The 19930-nt window shown below is 43.9% G+C and overlaps 1 pseudogene; it reads left to right on the forward strand.

The window, feature by feature from the left end:
* Positions 1–3870: 3870 nt before the first annotated feature.
* LOC115325362 lies at positions 3871–7042 on the forward strand (annotated as a pseudogene).
* The last annotated feature ends 12888 nt before the right edge of the window (positions 7043–19930 follow it).

Genomic DNA, 19930 nt, shown 5'->3' on the forward strand with positions numbered 1-19930 from the left:
GGGCCACCGGAGTGTTGTTTTGGTACCTCCGCATGTGAAAAAAAATGGCTAATCCAAGCCACTTCGCTCGCAGCGCCCCCTATGGTGCTAGGAACGAAGTGGTTCGGTTTAGCCGCTTTTTATGAAAAACCCTTTTCCTTCCGACGCCAAGCTCGACTGGCACACTGGTCAAGGTCATAGAAACGATAGAACGCCGGACTCTATTTTTTATACAACCTAGAGGTCAGGCGTCACGTACATAAAGTCACCGCGACCTGACTTGTCGTTACAACGCCATGCGACATCAGTACGACGCCTTGACGTCAACGTCGTCATCGACGTTGACAACGTGCGTTACACGACATCAAGACTGCGTTCTGACGTCATATTGCACTGACAACGACGACGATGTCAACGTTGACGTTGATGACGACGACGACAACGCCACGGGACGTCAAGATGACGGCGTCCTTGTCAATGCAACGTCATAAGGATGCTTGGTATCAGTTCATTGACGTTGTCGTCGACATGACGCCACTCGACGCCACGAAAACGTCCTGACAGCTTCACGACGTCGACGTCATTGTCGACGTTACACGACGTCAAAACTTCGTCGTGACTGCTCGTCGACGTTGATGCTGTCAAGGCGACAAGTTACACGCCATCAAGGCTTCGTCGTGACGTTGACGTTCACGATGACGTTAGGAGGACGTTAACGTGACGTCATAGCGATGTTTGGCGTTGCGTGGGGCGTCGACGTCACTGTCGGCATCGACGACCACGTCCACGTCGTTCTCGATGTGGCGCGCGACGTCATGACTGCGTCACAACGGCGACTTGATGTCGCGTAACGGCATCATCCTCAACGCGACGTCACGACCCTGTTACAACGGCGACTTCACGTCGCCAAACGGCGTCGTCCTCGACGCGACGCGGTCTCACGATGGCCTTACGACAGCATCTTGGCGTCGCGTAACCAGACTTGTACACGTTACAGGAAAATAGTAAGGAATTGCATTTACAATTGCTCAAGGCTAAATTGTAATTTATCACAATTACAATTACTCTCCCATAAAAGTAAGTGACCGTTAACCCAAAAAGTAATCCGTTACTTTCGTGGCGTTACTTTCAACAATATTGTCTTCAATTAAGAAACACAGGGAAGAGGGTTATTCAAGTTCTTATTGTTGCAACCTGTTCCATTTAATGACCTTAAGTATTTTGAGCAGCCGCTGACTCTCGAAAGTCTCCTCAGACATTTTGCGTTATTTTTTACTGAAGATGTCGACCGCTACGCTGAACACTCGTTAAACTGAGGCACCGGATGGGAGTGGCATATTGTGCCTCATGAATGTTTTATGCTCTGCTCTGAGCTTCTTCAGCGAAGCAATGGAAGTACTATTCACCTCGAAGATAGAGCAAAGCTTCGTCGTTGCAGCGTTGCCTGATATACGAAAGTTTTAGTAGACCATTCTGATATCTCCGATACCCCCGATAACGATATGATGCATGCGCAAAGGTGGCGGCAGCGTATCGGGTATTGTTATCGGAGTCATCAGAACGATCTACTAAAATTCTCCACTGTCGAAATCGCGAAGCTGTAGAGTAGAAGTCACCATACATCTAGCCAAAACTACAAAAATAATTGATGTATGTCCAGCTTACTATACCGGCATATATTGCCAGATAATAGCAAAACATAGTTGTAACAGTAAGGTGTTAATTAAATAAATAAGGTTTGGCTCGATATTCTTTTTTTGGTTCTGAACAGGTGGAGCCTCGGTTGAGACGTTGGTGAATAAAAAAAAAGTTTCCAGTATATAAATATAAGTAATAAAAAAACAGGACACTCATAACAATAATTAATTAGAACATCGGTTAAAACAAGGAAATATAAACTCACGTTTGCCGTGCGTACCTCTCTTGATGCCGTCCAAAACGCACGGAGCACGGACCGATTGCAGTTTACTCCGGTTTTCTCCTGATAGACGTCCGCTGATGCCACGGACAGCGAACGACAGAGAGCTAAGCCGCACCATGGCCCCACTCACCAGTTTCACTCTCTCCTCAAACCCAGAATGTCAAGTCTACGTCAGCGACCATTATCTTCTATTTGTAAAACTATCTGCTTGAGAGCGTCCTCTGGGGTAAAAACAGTGCTCGCAAAAAGCTGACTCACAAAAAGGGTGACTGAGACGCAGAGAGCCTGGCTGGAATTCCTAAATAAAGTGGGCCAACCCTAGAAGTTGGACAACAAAAAAGTATGTATGCTTTTAAATGAGAGTCAAATAAGGTGAAAGAAACAGAAAAAAATACATCCTACTTTCCAAGAGAACGTGATAAGTGTGCTAGAATGAAAGAGGATGCTTGTGGCAATAACACCTTCACATATTATCGTACCTCTTTTAGCGGATTTTAGGGAAGACGGAGCGTTGTCTCGTGTTTCGTGTTGTGTCAGTATGAAAATGGTTGTAGCCACTATAACCGAGAATGGCATTGTTATTTCTTGTTTGTGCGCTTACCGCCTCCAGTTTCTCGAAGAGGCACACAATCATTTGGCGTCCTTCTCTCCCCGCCTTCGATCGCAAACAAAAACAAAGGGACTAAAAAAGTGGATAGACTTTGCCCCCCCTCCCCCCCCCCCCCCCCCCCACACACACACCTTTTATTTTTTTTTTTTTTTTGTAGAAGCGTTTATTTGGATTTTTTTTTACATTGTTGTTTGGGTCTAAAAAAAATAGAATCAGGATCTTTGTGTTAAAAAAAAAGGCTTTGCGGAGGTGAAGTGTGCCCAGACTTGTACACGTTACTGAAATATAGTAAGGAATTACATTTACAAATACTCAAGGGTAAATTGTAATTTATTACAATTACAATTACCCTCCCATAAAAGTAACTCACCGTTACCCCAAAAAGTAATCCGTTACTTTCGTGGCGTTACTTTCAACATTATTGCCCTCAAGTAAGAAACAAAGGGAAGGAGGTTATTGAAGTTGTTATTGTTGCAAGCTGTTCCATTTAATCACCCTGAGTATTTTGAGCAACAGCTGGCTCTCGAAAGTTTCATCAGACATCTTGGGTTATTTCTTACTCAATATGGTGACTGCTAAGCTGAACACCGACTGAACTGAGGCACTGGATGGGACTGCCATATTGTTCCTCACGAATGGTTTATGCTCTGCATTCAGCTTCTTCAGCGAAGCAAAGGAAGTACTATTTACCTCGAAGATAGAAAGCTTGGTCGTTGCAGCCGTTGCTTGATATAAGAGAGTTTTAGTAGCAGTGTCCCGAAGAATACATCTCGGACTCCGTCGTCGCACTGAAGACATTAGCAGCCACTTGCGCCTTCGGCACTTTCCTGGAGACTGCTTGAATGCCAGGCTCCAAGGCGAAGACATTCGCTGCCGTGTGTTTGCCATGAACGACAAGGACGTTACGTGGGACCGCGTTTTCAACGTTGCAACAACCATGAAAGCCGCAAACAAAGACACCAAGGAAATGCTACCAGCGTCCATGTTCAGCACCGCCGACGTTAACTGATAACGTCGATTCAACAAGCCAAGCAAGCAAGGCTGTACCAAGCAGCAGAACAGAGGACGCCGAGTTCACCACAAGGTAGCTTGTAAAGATGATCGACAAAACACTGCCGGTACCAATTTCTATCGATGCGAAGATTCGCATTTTCCTGGAACGTGCTTATTCTTGAACACTACATTTGTTAAACTTTCTAAGAAAAGGCAAGTAGCTAAGATGTGCAAAACGAAAGCAGTGCATAACTTTTTACTTGAAAAGTCAAAGCCTGAAGGATCACGAAAGTCGGAGACAGACCTGCTATCTGTCATAGCCCTCAACCGAGTGACAAACAGTCCTGCGCTTGTTGTAAATGTAAGCATGAATGTTAAAGAGATTCCAATGGAAGTGGACACAGGTTCGGCTGTGTCACTAATGACAGGGAGAGAGTTTGTCAAATACTTCCCGGGTGAGAGTGCTCTGATGTGGATGTGCGAATTATGAATCCCGGACGAAAGCTCACCGGACAAAAGCTCACCCATTTTTTCACACACCCGGACAAAGCTCACCAGGAGAAAATTTCATGTTGGTCTTAACACGTGTGCGGACAACGTATGTGCATGCGTACGACACTAACATACAACGATAAATTAAATTAAAGAAAACCCATGCATTCGTAATGAAGTGGCATTGTGCCTAACCTTTATGTGCGCGTTTAGCGTGACATAAGCGCAATGACAAAGCGAGGTCAAGAAAGGGTGACTTCGCTTCTTCGGTCACTCTTCGGGTTCAAAAACTTCGGTTCACGAAGTTTCTTGGGCGTGGCACACGGTGCTCCGGCATAACTTGAGTCAAGGAAGCTTGATCTTATCAGCTCCATTCAATTTCAGTGACCAAAATTTTGGTCCCAAATAGTTGCTTCACTGCCTGTAATGGCTTATCTGTCGACACCTTTGCATAGAATGGGATGCCAGTTCTCATAAAAATTGTGGAATTTCCATCGCGTCCGTACTTATAACAGCCCGTGTTTCACCCGGGGTAGCAAAAAAAAAAATGAGGTGCGCTTTTGTCCGGGTCTGTGAAAAAACGGGTGAACTTTTGTCCGGTGAGCTTTTGTCCGGTGAGCTTCTGTCCGGTGAGCTTTTGTCCGGTGAGCTTTTGTCCGGTTACCGCGAATTATTACGTACAAGGAGCGCCAATGCCTGTGAAAGGTGTACGCACAATCTGCGTACGCATCTAGGTCCTCTAAAGAGGTAGCATTCATGTCCCCTAGGATAATTACTTTGTGATTTCCTCCTAGTTCAGTAAAGTATTTTGAAATGCATTCTGCCATTTCATTCTCCTCCTCTTTAACATTTACTCTTGTCCAGAGGTACACAAATTTGAGTAGTACATGTTCCCCTGCTTAAGCCCCTTTTAGCCATAAATGTTCCGTGCATTCATCTCTGATTCTATGCCAAATTGCATTAAAACGAAAACGCTCCATCCTGTCCCTTTTCCTGCTGCCCTCCATTCTATACACGTTTGCAAGTCCGGCTTCAGGGCGCTGCCATCTTGCTTGGCTGGGGTGCGCTCGGGCGAGTCATAATCCGATTACGAAGCCTTGCTAAGGCGTCGTAATCGGATTATGGCCGCGCCCAAGAGCACACCCTACTGAGGAAGATGGCGGCGCCCTGAGACCAGACTTGCAAAGGTGTATTGCATCATTCCCATACATAATCAGGGTTGCAAAGAGGTCGCTCCGCGTCCCTAAGATGTGCTTCAACCAATACATTTACCTTTATAACATTGACCCTAATGCATAATCAGGATTGCAAAGAGGGCCCAGTACCGACAAATCACAAGCAAGTCGCTTACGTCAAGTTTTTATCCACACTCTAAGAAAAAGGGAGTGTTCACGGGTACTCCCCTTTTGTCCGATATGTAACTCCCCAAAACTACATTTCGTTGTTCTGGCCACTGACGTCGAGCTGGCGAAACCGACTTTTGCAAGCGGCTTGATAGCTGTTGGATATAACGTAGTAAATAGCTAATGGGCGTATCAAAGGCTAAAAAAAAAAAAAGAATTCCTGAGGTTTTGCAGCCGAGCCGAAAAAGCCTTGATTGTCTTAATGTAGCCTTTAATGAGTACATTAGCTATTTTAATAGGTGATATCGGTCGACTATCAAGCCGCTCGCAAAAGTTGGTATCGCCAGCTCGACGTCAGTGGACAGAACTACGAAATGTAGTTTTTGGGAGTTACATATGGGACAAAGGGGAGCACTTGTGTACACCTTCTTCTTCTCGCCATTGCCTGGACGATCCACACACAGCCTTATCAACCAGTCGATAATCTCCCACTACCCATCGGAGTCCTGGCGTCAATTCAGCCGCCGAGCGTTACCCTGACCCTAGCGCCGCTCGATTTGTCCAGATTCGACGGCACACCCTGGCTACATCAGCTTGCGCCAGATAACCAGAATTGCTAGTTGGAAGTCTTCGTTGTCCGTCCCCCCTTTCTATGTATCTTCCTCATGTCTAATTACAGTTACCAACACGCTCGTTTTGTACTTAATACAAAAGCCACTTCCCGGCACTTCCAGCGAGGGGCCCGGTACCGACATGTCGCAAGCAAGTCGCTTCCGTCAAATTTTCATCCAGGTTGGTCTTGTTTACAAACCTGTTGACCATCACAGTGTTAGGCGTTACTTGTCGGTGCCGAGCCCCTTTGCTTTTTTCTTTGTGCTATGTCATTTCGAAGCGATCAGTGTCCACGTGACTTCTCTAATGTGCTACGTAGCATACATAGTAATAAGAATGATGCTGCTACTTTTTGGCAATGTAGAAATAAACCCTGGCCCGTTCAGTCAAGACCAAACTAAGAGAATACTAGAAGTCTTGGAGATACTACCGGATACGCACAAAAACCAAGACTTACTTGTCGTTGAAATGGCGGCAATCAAGCAAACAGAGACATTGGTTTAAGAAAAAATTTACATCTGTGTTTGCAACGCTAGAATTGCTTGAAAAGACGTTACTTCACTAAAATTCCTTGAAACCAAAGTGCAGCAAATGAAAGTTGCGTCCACGGAACTTACGAGCCGTTAAACCAGCTGGCAAACAGTCACGATGACCTAGAAAATCACTATCGGAGAAATAATCTTATTTTCTATGGTGCTGCCGAGGATACAAATAAAACATGGGCAACGTCCGAAACAAAAGTTCTGCAGCTCTGCGAAACAGTATAGGCATCAAAATTGATCATTCGTGTGTGGAACGCCCTCACCGACAGGGCAGACACAATGCAGGGAGGTCCAGGCCGGTCATTGTAAATCTTTCTTCGTTCAAAACAAAACAAACTATACTACCGCAAACGCTCAATCTAAAAAAAAAAAGGCTTATTTATTGTCGAGGACTTTTCTGTAAACGTGCGTTATGAAAGAAACAAGCTTCTGAGATTTACCAGAACACAAAATAGTCAATTTAAACTACGCTCCAACAAACTAATTATTGAAAAAAAAAGTATTTTACTATGGCAACAAGGAAGAGGGCGTAAAGTAGAAAACAACCTAGCAACCAGTACAAATTCCCCGGAATGGCTTCAAAAAATAAAATTGATGACTTAGCAGAGCTGGGTAATCTGACAAGGACCAGTATTGTAAAGCGTACAGAGTCCTGGCTTTATGACTCAGTCAAAAGTGCAGAAGTTTTTCCAACTGACTATACTGCTTATCCACGATACAGAAATGGGCATGATGGACGAGAATTCATTCCTGCTGACTCATAACAGTCTGCAAGACACATCCATTTACTTTTCGCAATTTTCCTTTAAATCTGTTTAGTGTAAGCTGTCGCTTCGAAATGACCACTTCCTCACAGTTGGACGATTCCATTTTTTTTAACAAATGCTCTTTCAACAATTTCTTACGACTAATTTGTACTGGGAAGCGAATTCAACTATCCTGAAATTAACTGGGTTGATGGCTTACCGATCAGTAAAAATTCATCTACACCTTACAAGACCTTTATTAAAGTTGTCTTACGCTTTTTTTTGTTTGTATACCAACACGTCACATTTCCTGCGCGCTTAGACCGCAGGAGAGAGAGCACGCTAGACCTAATCTTTAGCAACGAACGTTCTGTTATCTCTTCTATTCCCGCTGTTCCCGGTATCAGCGATTACGAGGCGGTAATTGGGAAAATAAAATGCGCAAAAGAAAGAACCGTAAAAAGAACGCAGAGAAAAGTTTATTTTTATAATCACGGGAGCTATTCCGCTTTAGCTGACAAACTTTTTAATTATTTACAATATTTCAAAGAATGCAGCTACCACTCTGATGTGAATATGCTATGGAATATGTTCAAAATTAAATAAAAAGCTTTATTTAAAAACCATATTTCCTCAAAAGTTATAACCGGAAGACAACGCAACGACAAGCCTTGGATAAATTAAGAACTACGAATAATCATTAAGAAACAAAGGTGTGTGTAAGCTAGATATAGACAAAATGAAAAGTAGAGCCTCCTGGTCCGTCTAAGAGAACTAACAGCGTTTTTTAAGAACAAATCGACACACTGCAATAATGAGTTTCTAGCATCTCTTGCTGACAAGTTCAAACGAAATCCGAACAAACTTTGACAATATGCGAAAAGTTCGAACATAGATGAGCCAAGTACGTATTCCAACTATCAACGACTCGGGACGGCTGATTAATAATGAGGCTGAAAAGCAAGCCTTTTTAATAGCTATTTCGAATCTGTATTCTTGCCTTGGATGGTGAATGACACTCCTCTCATTTTGGGTTCTTTAGAAGAAAGCATGTTGGATATTGAACTTTGTGAAGATGGGATTCTTAATTTACCAAACAATATTGACTCTCAGAAGGCCACAGGCCTGATGGTATACAAGGTCGCATATTAAAAGAGTGTTCCGGCATTCTGTCTAGTCCTTTATTTGTATTATTTAATAACTCATTATCAAGTGGTAAATTACCAAGTGAATGGTAAACAGCTCACGTTGGCCCACAAAAGCAGTAAAAAAAAAATAGGGTCCAAAACTATAGACCAGTCTCTCGTCTTTGAGTATTCTCGAAAGCTTGAGAGCATATAATCTACAGCCACCTGATAAAACATTTCGAGAGAAGCAACTTTTTATTCCTCATCAACATGGCTTCCGAAGTAATTTATCGTGCGATACCCAGCTGATCGATTTTTATCACTACATTTCTTCGTTTTTTTTTATGAAGGCGGAAAAGCAGACTGCGTTCTTTTTAGATTTTCTAAAAACCTCCGACAAGGTCCCCTATAAATTGATCCTATACAAATTATTATTTCTGGATATACCTGAAAATAATATTAACTGGCTTACTGATTATCTTACAAATAAAAAACAGGCTGTATTCGTTAACGGAAAAAGCGTCGTCGTATTTAGAAGTAACATCAGGGGTCCCACAAGAATCAGTGCTAGGTCCGCTTTCATTCCTAATATATATCAATGACATTTCTACAGACATTAGGTCAAGCATTCGTCTTTATGCGGACGATTGCGTATTATTCCACAACATAACGAGATACTCAGACGGCCTAGAGCTACTGGAAGATAGTAATCGCTTATCAAGATGATGCAAAATATAAAAAAAATGAATTTAAATATTCCCAAATGCAATCATATCATATTTACCAGAAAACGACAATGTGCTTTTTTTAGTTATTCAATTGAAGACGCCCCACTACAAAAGGTGGACAAAGTAAAATATTTATGTGTTCAGTTTTCAGAAAACTTATCATGGAGCGCGCATGTAGAATACATGACGGACAAAGATGACCGTGTGCTAATTTTCTTGTGGAGGAATTTTCACGAGTGTCCCTTCAATGTAAAAAATCATAATTTTTCTTACTAATGTGAGGCCTATCTTAGAATACGTTTGCGCGCTCTGGGACTCTAAAGAACGCTATTTAGAACAAAAAATTGAACAGGTTCAGAGCAAAGCTGCTAGACTCGTTACAAAAAAGAATTATAATGTGGAACAAAGGGTTAGTGCCCTTAAATGTCAATGAGACTGGGAACCGCTGAACTCTATAAGACGCCGCCTTCGTTTAAAATGTTTACATAGGATATTTAATGATCAAACAGGACTGGATATAACTAAATTCATCGAACATCCACACTTTGTATCACGCAGATTAGATGATTAAAAAAAAAAAAAGACAGATTTTTCAGCTAGGAAAAATATATTCAAATTCTAATTTTTGCCCAATATTATTAAATAATAGACAGAATTGCCCGAGAAACATATTTTAATTCCTTCATCTGATGATTGTTTAATAACTGTCACGTGATAGCTGGGAATAACGAAATTGAATTTCCTCTTTGTGAATCTGTTTTCTTAATGATCGGTCTGTAACACTGTGCTTTGTGTCGTCATACCTTTAGCTGTACGAAAAACTATATTTTTCTTTTTGGCTAAACATTAGCCCATTGTGGATCCATTTGTTAAACTGTGATACATATACAGCACAATTTGTTTTAGTGCGAACCTTTTGCTTTTTTCCGTGTGTTTCCGTATTTGACGACCGTGATTCTTCTGCAAATGCATCTTCACACCTTCTCTGCCCCCCCCCCCCCCCCCCCCCCTTGCCGTAATGCCTCTTGGCTCTGCGGGGTAACATGTAACAAATAAAAATAACTCGTTTTCTTCACGAGCTTCTTCAGATTCCCTTTAAGCGATGGAGACAATAAGAAAGTAAGGAATGTGGGAGTTCTCAACAAACCTTTAACACGAGGAAGCCTAAAGATCTAATCACTCAACACAAAGAAACTCACGATCAATCCTTTCATTAAAAAAAAAAAATTAACTGAGGGTTGCACTGAAATGGAAGATCCACGGCTGAAAATGAGAGTCCTCAATAATCATACTCCAAGCAATCAATTTTTGCTAAACGTTTTTGAAGGGGAAAGGTGGAATTTGGCATCTATAACTTGTCGAATGCCAACAACGATCTCGCTTGCTCTGATTGGACCGAGAGAGCGTACAGAGACAAAGGCCACTTGCCTTTGCGTCTGCCCACTAATCCTTCCAATCAGAGCTCGGCGCACTCACATCTTCTCATCTCCTCCTCTCATTCGGTTTCTCGCCGCAAAAAGGGTATCAACTCGACGCCATATTTGGGTGTGCCGTTCACTGCGCATGCTTAGAACGAACTCAAGCTTATCGGTTGTTAAGATGTGCAATTTTTATTATACGGAATGCACGTTACAAAGAAACAGCGGAAGCTTGCTGTCAGCACGCGCTCACCCGCTGCCTAATCAGCTATGGCCGCCATTGAATACAGCCTCTATACCCTTGGATTTTAAAGCATCGGAAGGGGGCGCTGTTCGCGATTTACGGGCCCACAGGCTTCGGTCAAATAGGACGACAAACAGTACCCACTATCAGCGGCGTAGACTTTTCATTTTCCCGGAGGTGGGGGGGGGGGGGGGGGGGTAGGCTGAGAATTTCTCCGGGGGGGGGGGGGGGGGGGGGGCTGCGCATTACCTTTTCGGCAGAACTGGAGATTGAAGCTAGCGAAAGCATGCGGGGACTTCATTTCCCATGAATTTTGTCAATAAAAGCAACGTGAGCGTCATTTTGTTTACATGCCACTACTAGAAGCTCGTTACATGGCACGTAAGCATCGACTCGGTAAGGATCATGGTCCGGGCCGGAAGGCTTTGCCCCGCCGGATCTCACCAGTTGGGGCACGAGCCCCGATGCCCCCCCCCCCCCCCCCCCGAAGTCTACGCCTATGCCCACCATAGAACCGCCTCTTGTAAATTTCAAGAGATATTTTATGACTGGTTCTCCAGGGGGTTTATCCAGTGCTGTAGATAAAATCGTAACACAAACAAGAACGAACAAGCTGCTCATCAAGAAAATTTCTGAGACAGCAAATGAATCGTGCTCCCAAACGGAACGTACTGCGCGATCTTTCTTTTCAATCCGGCTTTAGCTGCCGGCGATATTGAAAGAGCGCACCCTGTGTGTCACAAGAGAAGGCTTTGATCGACCAATCATTGTTCAATTTCTAAACTTTAGAAGCAAGCAAGAAATTTTTTATGAGGCATCAAGCTAAGGTCAGCTGATTTCCCACGAGTGTGGATCGAAGATTACTCACAAAGAGTTCAGCAAATTTGGAAAACAAATTTGGGACTTTGGGCAATCATCACGAACTGCAAATGATCGGGTAAATTGTTCCTTCGATTAATTTTTTATCAATAACTAAATGTGCGTGCACAAGGGCGAATCTGGCAGTGTGTTGCTTGTCCCAAGAGAGGTTATAACTGCGAACGCGGCTTGTGGTTGTCAACAGCGACATAGAAAAAAATACACCTGAACTCAGAAAAGAATGATCCATTGGTGGATCTTCAGGGAATGTGTCAGCATGACCCTTGGAAAACACCGCACACGTCCCATTTTAGGAAACGCTAACATCTTTGCGGAGCCCATTTCGCCACAGCGTCTGTCGCACGCAGACACGGGTCGCTTGCCGCATCTTGCACCGATTTCCGCCAGCTGAGCTAGGAGCTGCGTTCACTTCTCTGTCTCGTTCGCCCGCCTGCACGGTTAGCAACGGCATCCTAGCTCAACGTGGAGGTCATTCGCTGTTCACCGGTTTCGGCAGCCCGCATTTTTTATACAAAATTCGCCTTCCTTTGCCGCCTACTTGGAGCAGCGTTAGTACTCCGTTCGCACTCCATTTTGTAGCACAAACCCAGGCATTCGCGCTCCGCACAGCTGCAAGTTCAGACTCGCCCCAGCATCAGCGCGCGCATTGGCTTCTCCCCAGTGGCGTCACCTCCTGCTCGCCTTTGTCTTTCACTACTCTCCTTCTTTCTACTTGTCTCTTTGAGCAACACCTCGTAAGAAAAAGGCCGTAGCGCTCCGAGTGGTTACGTCACGATTTCGGAGAAGGAAGTCCATGGCGCAACTACGTAAGAAAAGTTCAGGCATCGACGTGAAAAAAACGTTCCTTGTCGAGTGGCACGGTCAAGGAGGTTAGAAGGGTAGGAGGTGGCATGACGGCAGCCGCGTAGCCTCCCCAAGCCATGCTCCCTTCACGGCTCGAATCTTTCTCATTTTCCTCCTTACCCTCCTTACTTATCGGTCCAGCACGTGACCGTCGCGTGGTTTATGGTTGCGGGTAGCAGTGAGCGTGGTGCTCGTGGATTTCATTCATCAGTCATCACAGCCACAAAATGTGGCCCGCATCCAGCCGACCAATTCTACGCCTGCTGCGCTTCGTTACGCCTTCTGTTTTCTACAGACCGTTACTATCCTAAAAAACGATAGTATTAAACGTGGAACGTCAGCGCTGTAACGTAGTCTGTTGGGGTGTTTTGGGTAATGTACCGTGCATTTGTGGGGAGTATTCACTTTTCTTCTGGCCACTAATTACTACAGTAGCCAGAGCAAGAATAAATTATATAAATACATGATTGCGTTACTTTGTGGACCCGACAGCCTGAACCGATACTTACTCATTTTTACGGCGATGATTTTCGCGCTCGCCTGCAAATGATAGCTGCGTTCTCATCGCTCTCGTACGTTATATCACGCTACTGGCCTTTCCTTTTCGTTTGCGGCCGCTATGCAGGTCGTCCACTGGGACGTTTTATTGCTGTCGTGACAAATTGAACTAGCTCAACTTGACTCGAGGTTTGGAGATGTTTTATTGACAATTGGAAGTGCATGGAGCACACCACACTCCACTTCGATGGGGTCCAGCCACCGCCGCGACGAACGGCCGTAATCCATCGTTTCCGCAGTTCGGCGACTGTCGGAAATCTAAGAGAATTGTTGATCGATTCCTGTTATCGTGAAAATATGTGTGTGTAGTGCGCCAAGGGCTTACCGGTGAAAGGGTAACCCCCACTGAAGAAAAGTTAGTCCGAATGCGACAGTCGACCACGCCGCAAGCACCCATCCCGTAGCCGGAGGAAATTAGCGTCCCGGCCACCGTCGTCCCGGCGACGCCAGGCTTTCGTTTTCTCCGCTGCGGCGATTGCCCTGATCGTCCCGTGTACCAGCAGCGGTGTGTCGTCTGCTCGTTATACGCCTCAACCTCGCTTGCGCCTTTGGATTTAATTGCATTATAATCTCAACCGCTTGTTTACTTGCTTGCTTCACGCCTAGTCTTCAATCTGGTAAAACCTACCGGACGGAGCGCGCGCAAGCCTGCAAGGAATCCTTCTACCATCAATCATCCATCTCGCACGTGACATGTCGCGCGCATCAATGGCCAGAGATATCTGCGGTGACGTTGGGCACAATATCGTTTAAACTTTTTATGACTAGGCTTCACATATATTGCTTCGTGCCCCCTTCTAGTATTTATAACATCCTGGGGCATGGTAGTGTTCGTGAGAGTTTATCCGACATTAGTATATGTTTTAAAGGCGCGTTGCATTCGCTTCGACGCGCGCCCCGCCCCCAATGGCCTTCCTTTGCGACGTCACTTGAAGAGCGCTACGCCCTTAAGTTTCTAGGAGGTGCTTTAAAACGCGCTTCTCTTTCAACCGTTTTGTCCACAGACGGATGTCGTCAGCTTTTCTCTGTCATATGGGTACTAATGCAAACGCATTAAAAAAGAAAACTATTGTCCGCAGTACGCAATGTCAGTTTCTTTATTTTTTATTAGCAATCTTTCAAAGTCCATTGTCAAGGCAGGATGAGCTCGCGAGCTTGTTCAGCTAAAGTAATATTGAAACGGAAACATTGTTTTCCGATACTATTTAGAACTCCAGTTTACTTTTAAGTGAAACGTTTAACGTATTTTGCGAGGATCGAGTATCCAAGCCTGGCGGTTCGGAGTTCGGAACGACTTAATCTGCACAACGCTAGCCGTTGATTCACCTCTCGAAACCCTTTGGGTACCGATTAAAAGTGTACCTTTTCAAAGTGTGGTAGTCTGAGTTTGTTATCGACCTCCTGATTCAACTCCCGAATTTGTAAACTTATGCAGTGTTCTCGAATTTATGCCATTTAAGTTTCCTCGTATATTAGTGATTTTGGCGGAATCTATAAATTTCTCGGGAGTTGAATAGCGCAGTGAATATTTGCGCAGAGCTTGCCTCCAGAAATGGAATACTCCAGATTTAAAAGTATGTTAAACTGTTTTTCATTTAAACAGCTGGTCAATTAACCCACACGGAAAAATGCTGTTCATGACCTTGTTTGTTCCTCTCACCCGGAAAGCATGTCTGTTCGTGTGCTTGAGAAAATTCGTTATCATAGACTTGTTCATTTTTGCTTGTTTGCAACCAATTTTCCGAGAGTCGATCTAAAAAAGGTTATTAACTATTTCTCAAAGGCTGATATTACTGCTGTAGCTACATCATTGCCTGATTTCTTGATGCATTATAAAATCAACGCTCGGTCGAAAGAAGCTGGCTATCTCTAAAAAGAAGACTAATTCTGTGTGCGAAATGTTTGTTCCTAAGACATTACTACACTGAACGTGAGTTGTCATTGATTTTCCCGAAGTCTGAAAGGTGTCATCTCGAAAAAGGAAACAATTTTTAGAAGGAACAAACATTCTAATTATGAACGACAGTGGTTGTTGTACGGCGATGTGTGTGTTTGTACCACAATGAAGTCTGAGAAGGAAAGAAACGTTTTTTAATCACTATTTGTCGCATATATTTAATACTAATCTCAAAACGCTTTGTCAGGTCGTTAATCAAAAGGGAAAAAGGCCACTTTCTTCGATACATGAAGGCAACGTAAGACTTTCCGCTTCTGAATCAGCTGTGACGCTTAACGCATTTTTCCCGAACTGTTTACAGGTAAGCTCTCTTTATCAGAGCGGCATAATGTGCACACACCGGTGAACACTTAAATGGATGATATGATTATAAATGTTGGCGGGGTTTTCAGTGTCGTTGATCCTTTGCAGGCGAAATCAAGCCCCGGCCTGACGGTGCGGGTTGAAAGCTGCTCAAATTAAAAAATGTGTTGGATTTTGTGGTTGTCAACTTATTCCAGAAGTCTTTTGATAGCAGTTGCATCCTGCCGGCATGCAAATTTGCAAATGTAATTCACAAGTCTCGCAAACGTGAAAATGTATCATATTATACACTTTTTTCGCTGGTGTCTGTTTCTTGTAAACTTTTAGAGCGTATAATATAATCATCTGCAATGAAACACTACGCTTTGCGGGATATTGCTAGGTACCAACACAGGTACCGATAAAGTAACCAAAGGGTTGTCTCAACAGCGGCGATATCTCGAAGGAGACGTCAAACCTAGTAGCGCGGTCCCCACATCTCCGCGGCATTATAGACGAACATTTAGGGCCACATTACCGCGGGTCGGTTCGAATAATTACCTCCGTCGGTGCCAATGATCTTCTACCTTGTCTCACTCTTTCGAATATAGCGGAAGAGAAGACACACGTACCAGAGTAAGGACAGAGTCCAAGAGCTTTATTAACGTACTCTTCTAAATGAACTAAAATGTCCCCATCCCATAATGCCCCCCGCGCCAGCAAGGTAAGAAAAGCTGCCAGACGCGGGGTTCCGGAGAGCCAAGACAGGAGAAGCATCGGAGAAGTCGCCGACACACGTCCTATCTCTTTTGTGGTCGCCGAACGAGTCCCTTTCCCGAAAGCGGGAAAACAAGAGACGAAACCTCCTCGCCTGTCGGCAGTCATCCGCATCCGAACAGGGAAACGGAAAAAGGTCCCCCCGGGAGAGAGTGAGGAGGAAAGCCCCCGAAGCCAGGCGGCTCTCCTACGCTTCACGGACAGGTCGGAGCTCATGGAGAAGGAGGCCGAGTGTTCCGACCCGCGGCCGTTATCGCAGCCATCGGGGAAAGGAGGTCACAGGAATCACCACAGCTTCTAATATTACACATGCTCCTTACCAGCATAGTTTTCAACGAGGCCTTTCTTCTGAATCGCACCTTTTTGAACTGGTAACTAATTTACTCACCAGCCCTAACTTATCCTCTCAAACTGATGCACTTCTTATTGATGTTCCTCCCCTCTCCCTTCCAAAAAAAAAAAAAAACAAACATTTAAATGGGCCCTCTACGGCCGTTTTCTAAAAATATTCAAACGCCTTTAAAGGGTAACCGCAAAGCAAAAAAAGTATTTTTTAAACAGCCTAATTGGAACAAGCATGTCACAAAACAAATGTTCCGCAAAAAAAAAATATTTTTTTTGTCAATATTTATGCCACAGGACGTAATTTAGTCGAAGTCAGAACCTCTCCACATTTGAAACTCCCGCTCTTTCGACCCCCGTGGAGGAGAAGTACGCCTCGCCCCTCACTCTCCGTGCGTTGCGGAATTGAACGACGCAGCGTCTCGACTCCCGATAAGATCTGGCAACAACGCACCGCGGCGGTATTGTTTTAGTTTTACGCGGTTTACGAGCACATGTAGCGAAGACGTGACCGGAAAAGTGACCCTGTGATGTTCCCGGAAGATGGAAAGTATCATTCGTAATCGTCGGGCGTGCTTTGAAAGCGAAGGGAGTCACAGAATCTACGAGTGCGCAACCACAAGCCAAGGTTCACGACAGCGCTGCGTTGGTTTCGGCGATCTCGTTCTGTTTGGTGCAACACGGCGATGCGACAAAGAGCTGAAACGTTCTTGGTGTGCGTAATGCGGTGCTAACACTGAGCGCAAATTGGTTGTTGTGGGGTTGACGTTCAACCAGTTCAGTCCCGTCGTCATCAGCTGATCCAGGCAAACTGGTCCGGGAGGACGCAGCCAGCGTTTCTAAAAGTAAATCTGCCTCGTTCTGTTTCAAAATGTGGAAGATTCCCGACGCATACCGTGAGTAAAAAGCTGCGGGCGTTTTCAACAAAATTACGTCGTTTTAATTGAACTATGGACTCCGAATTGTTGTCCCAATATCTGCCGTTTTTATGCTTCGTGTTGGACTGCGTTTGCACAGCGACGTGTTTCATCGTGCGGTGTGAATAACTTTGGACAAGATTTCGTACCTGCCTACAGATGCATGAACTGAGACCACTTCTTACGAAGTGAACATAGTGCTTTTTTATTTTGTGTCTAGTCGCGGACGTTAGGTGCACACGGGGCGAATCTCGACGGCCTCCGGAGCGATATGACGAGAACGTAACTGGACACGTTTGTCGCTACGCGAACGCCCCATTGCCTCCAGCCAAATAGCAATCCTTTCGGGGCGAAATGGCTACTGCAAGGCTCGGTGTCGGGATCACTCATCCGACATCTCCGAAAAGTCGGTATTTGCACGCGCAAGCAAACAAAAAAACAAAAAAAAAAGCACACTAAGTTATTAAAGAGGAAAACGAACGAACCGCGCTATGAAAGTCAAAACCCCTCGTCGCTTCCTATTACTAACACCTGCGACAGCTGCTAAACACACACTACTTCACTTCAAGACGTCTCACTCAAGCACCTGGTTCAGGACACAACACTGATCACTTCGGCGAAACGATTAGTCGAGGTAGGCGAGACAGGCGGGAGCAGAGACTTCGGCGGCCATGAGAGAATGGCGAAGCTTTTGTTTGTTATGGTATGAATCCAAACGGAAGTGCCCGTCTTGTAAACATTTTGTAAAGATTAATAACTCTCATTACATGGGTTATTCTTTAAACGTAAATGCCTTCCAAAAGAAAATTGCAACATATAACAAAGGTTTAACAACCAAGATCTAAGCTGTCAATCAAATGCTTAGCCAATGAGAAGTATAGCAGCCGATTGGTATTCAACGTCACGGAATACCAACTTCGTGGCGCGCGATTCAAAACGGACGAAATAGCCGCAAACTAAAATCGGTCTCACGCAAACAATATTGCTGTAAAAAAAATTTTTTTCTCGCGGAAAAATTTTTTTTGACATGCTTGACCCAATTAGGCTGCCTAAAAAAACTTTTTTTCTTTGCAGTTACCCTTTAAATTACCTAACCTGTAACTATATAGATTTTAGAGTACTTGAACAATAGAAATCAACCGGTTAGTGCAAATGACATAAGCTCATTCCCCATGGGTGTTAAATCGGGACTTCCCTAGAAATTTGTTTTGGGTCAACTTTTGTCTTCAGTATATTTAAACGACCCTCCAAATTACCTTTCATCAAAAATTCGCCCTTTTGCCGATCACTGTGTGGTTTACTGCCAAATATCAGATTGTGATGACTGTCTTACTGTTTAAAGGAATTGGACCAGCCTACTTGCATGGCTTGATGCAAGGCAAGTGCAAATAAATGCAGAGAAAAACCATAACTATGACATTTACTAATTGTCTTACAACGCTTTATTTCAATTTCAAAATTATAAATCGCAATTTATAAAGTGTAAGTTTATATAAATACTTAGACGTTTAGTTGACACCCAACGTGTTGTCCATGTTAAATACGGTAGTAAGAGCTGGAATCAAACTTTATGTTTCTAAACCCTACAGCGGCCTTGTGCCATCCTCCCTGCCAAAGGATCAATAAATAAATAAAATGATTTTAACCAAACAATTGTGCATGGCAATGGTGGAAACCAAACTACCTGCGCACACCCATCTCATTAGGCCAAATTTGGAATATGCATTTATAATTTGGAAGCCGCGTCAAAAATACTTAATCGACAGTTCTGAATCAATACAAAACAAGGCCAACTCGGTTTATACTAAAATTATACTCACCCGTAAGTGCTGCACAGCTTAATGATTCTATTGGTTTATTGCCGCTCAAGAGGTATAAGGCGAGTAGGGCTGGGCGTCGCTTAAAAACTTTAATCCGAAAAATTGCCACCCTTCCATCGATTAATTACTCGATTTATCGGTCTCGTTCATTTCCATGTCGAATAGTTCTAAAAAGTCAAAATTATATATTTGTTTTTGCCTTTATGTATGTGATAAACGGCTCAGTATGCAATTCTGGTTATAAATCTACCTCGATACCTATTTTAATACGCTCAAAATGCACTCACACACACAAATTATTACTTCAGCTCCACGATGCGAAGAGGTTTGTTGATGCTCCCCGGCACGAGCGACCTCCTTTGATTTTTCACAACAGTCTCTGCTGTGCTTTAAACGGGCATTCACAAGGCGTTCAGGTGGCCGGGACACGTGCCATCTTCTGCACTTATCTGGAGTTATAAATCTCGCAAGTACAGTTTACTTTAGGTCAAAATTTCACCTAAAGTTTTCCCTTCACACATGTGAATTCTCGTCCACGTCTGCGTAGTGAAATCGTTTAATTTTTATTTTTGGTTTGTAAAAGTCAAAAGTTTACCAATTAACAGGCTAGCCACATTAATCGCGATCGAAGCATTAAATGACAAATCGCTAGGTTCAGTCGCTCAATTGCCCAGGCATGCCCAGCGAGGTTGTCCCTTTTCCATAAAATATTTATATTTTATCGGAATTTTGTCAAGCTAACATCTTACCAGACACGCACGTTTTCACTCGTCATGATCACCCTAAAAATGACATTCCCT

The sequence above is a fragment of the Ixodes scapularis genome, unplaced genomic scaffold, assembly GCF_016920785.2.
Source record: "Ixodes scapularis isolate PalLabHiFi unplaced genomic scaffold, ASM1692078v2 PGA_scaffold13__105_contigs__length_92229423, whole genome shotgun sequence".
Classification (NCBI taxonomy): domain Eukaryota; kingdom Metazoa; phylum Arthropoda; class Arachnida; order Ixodida; family Ixodidae; genus Ixodes; species Ixodes scapularis.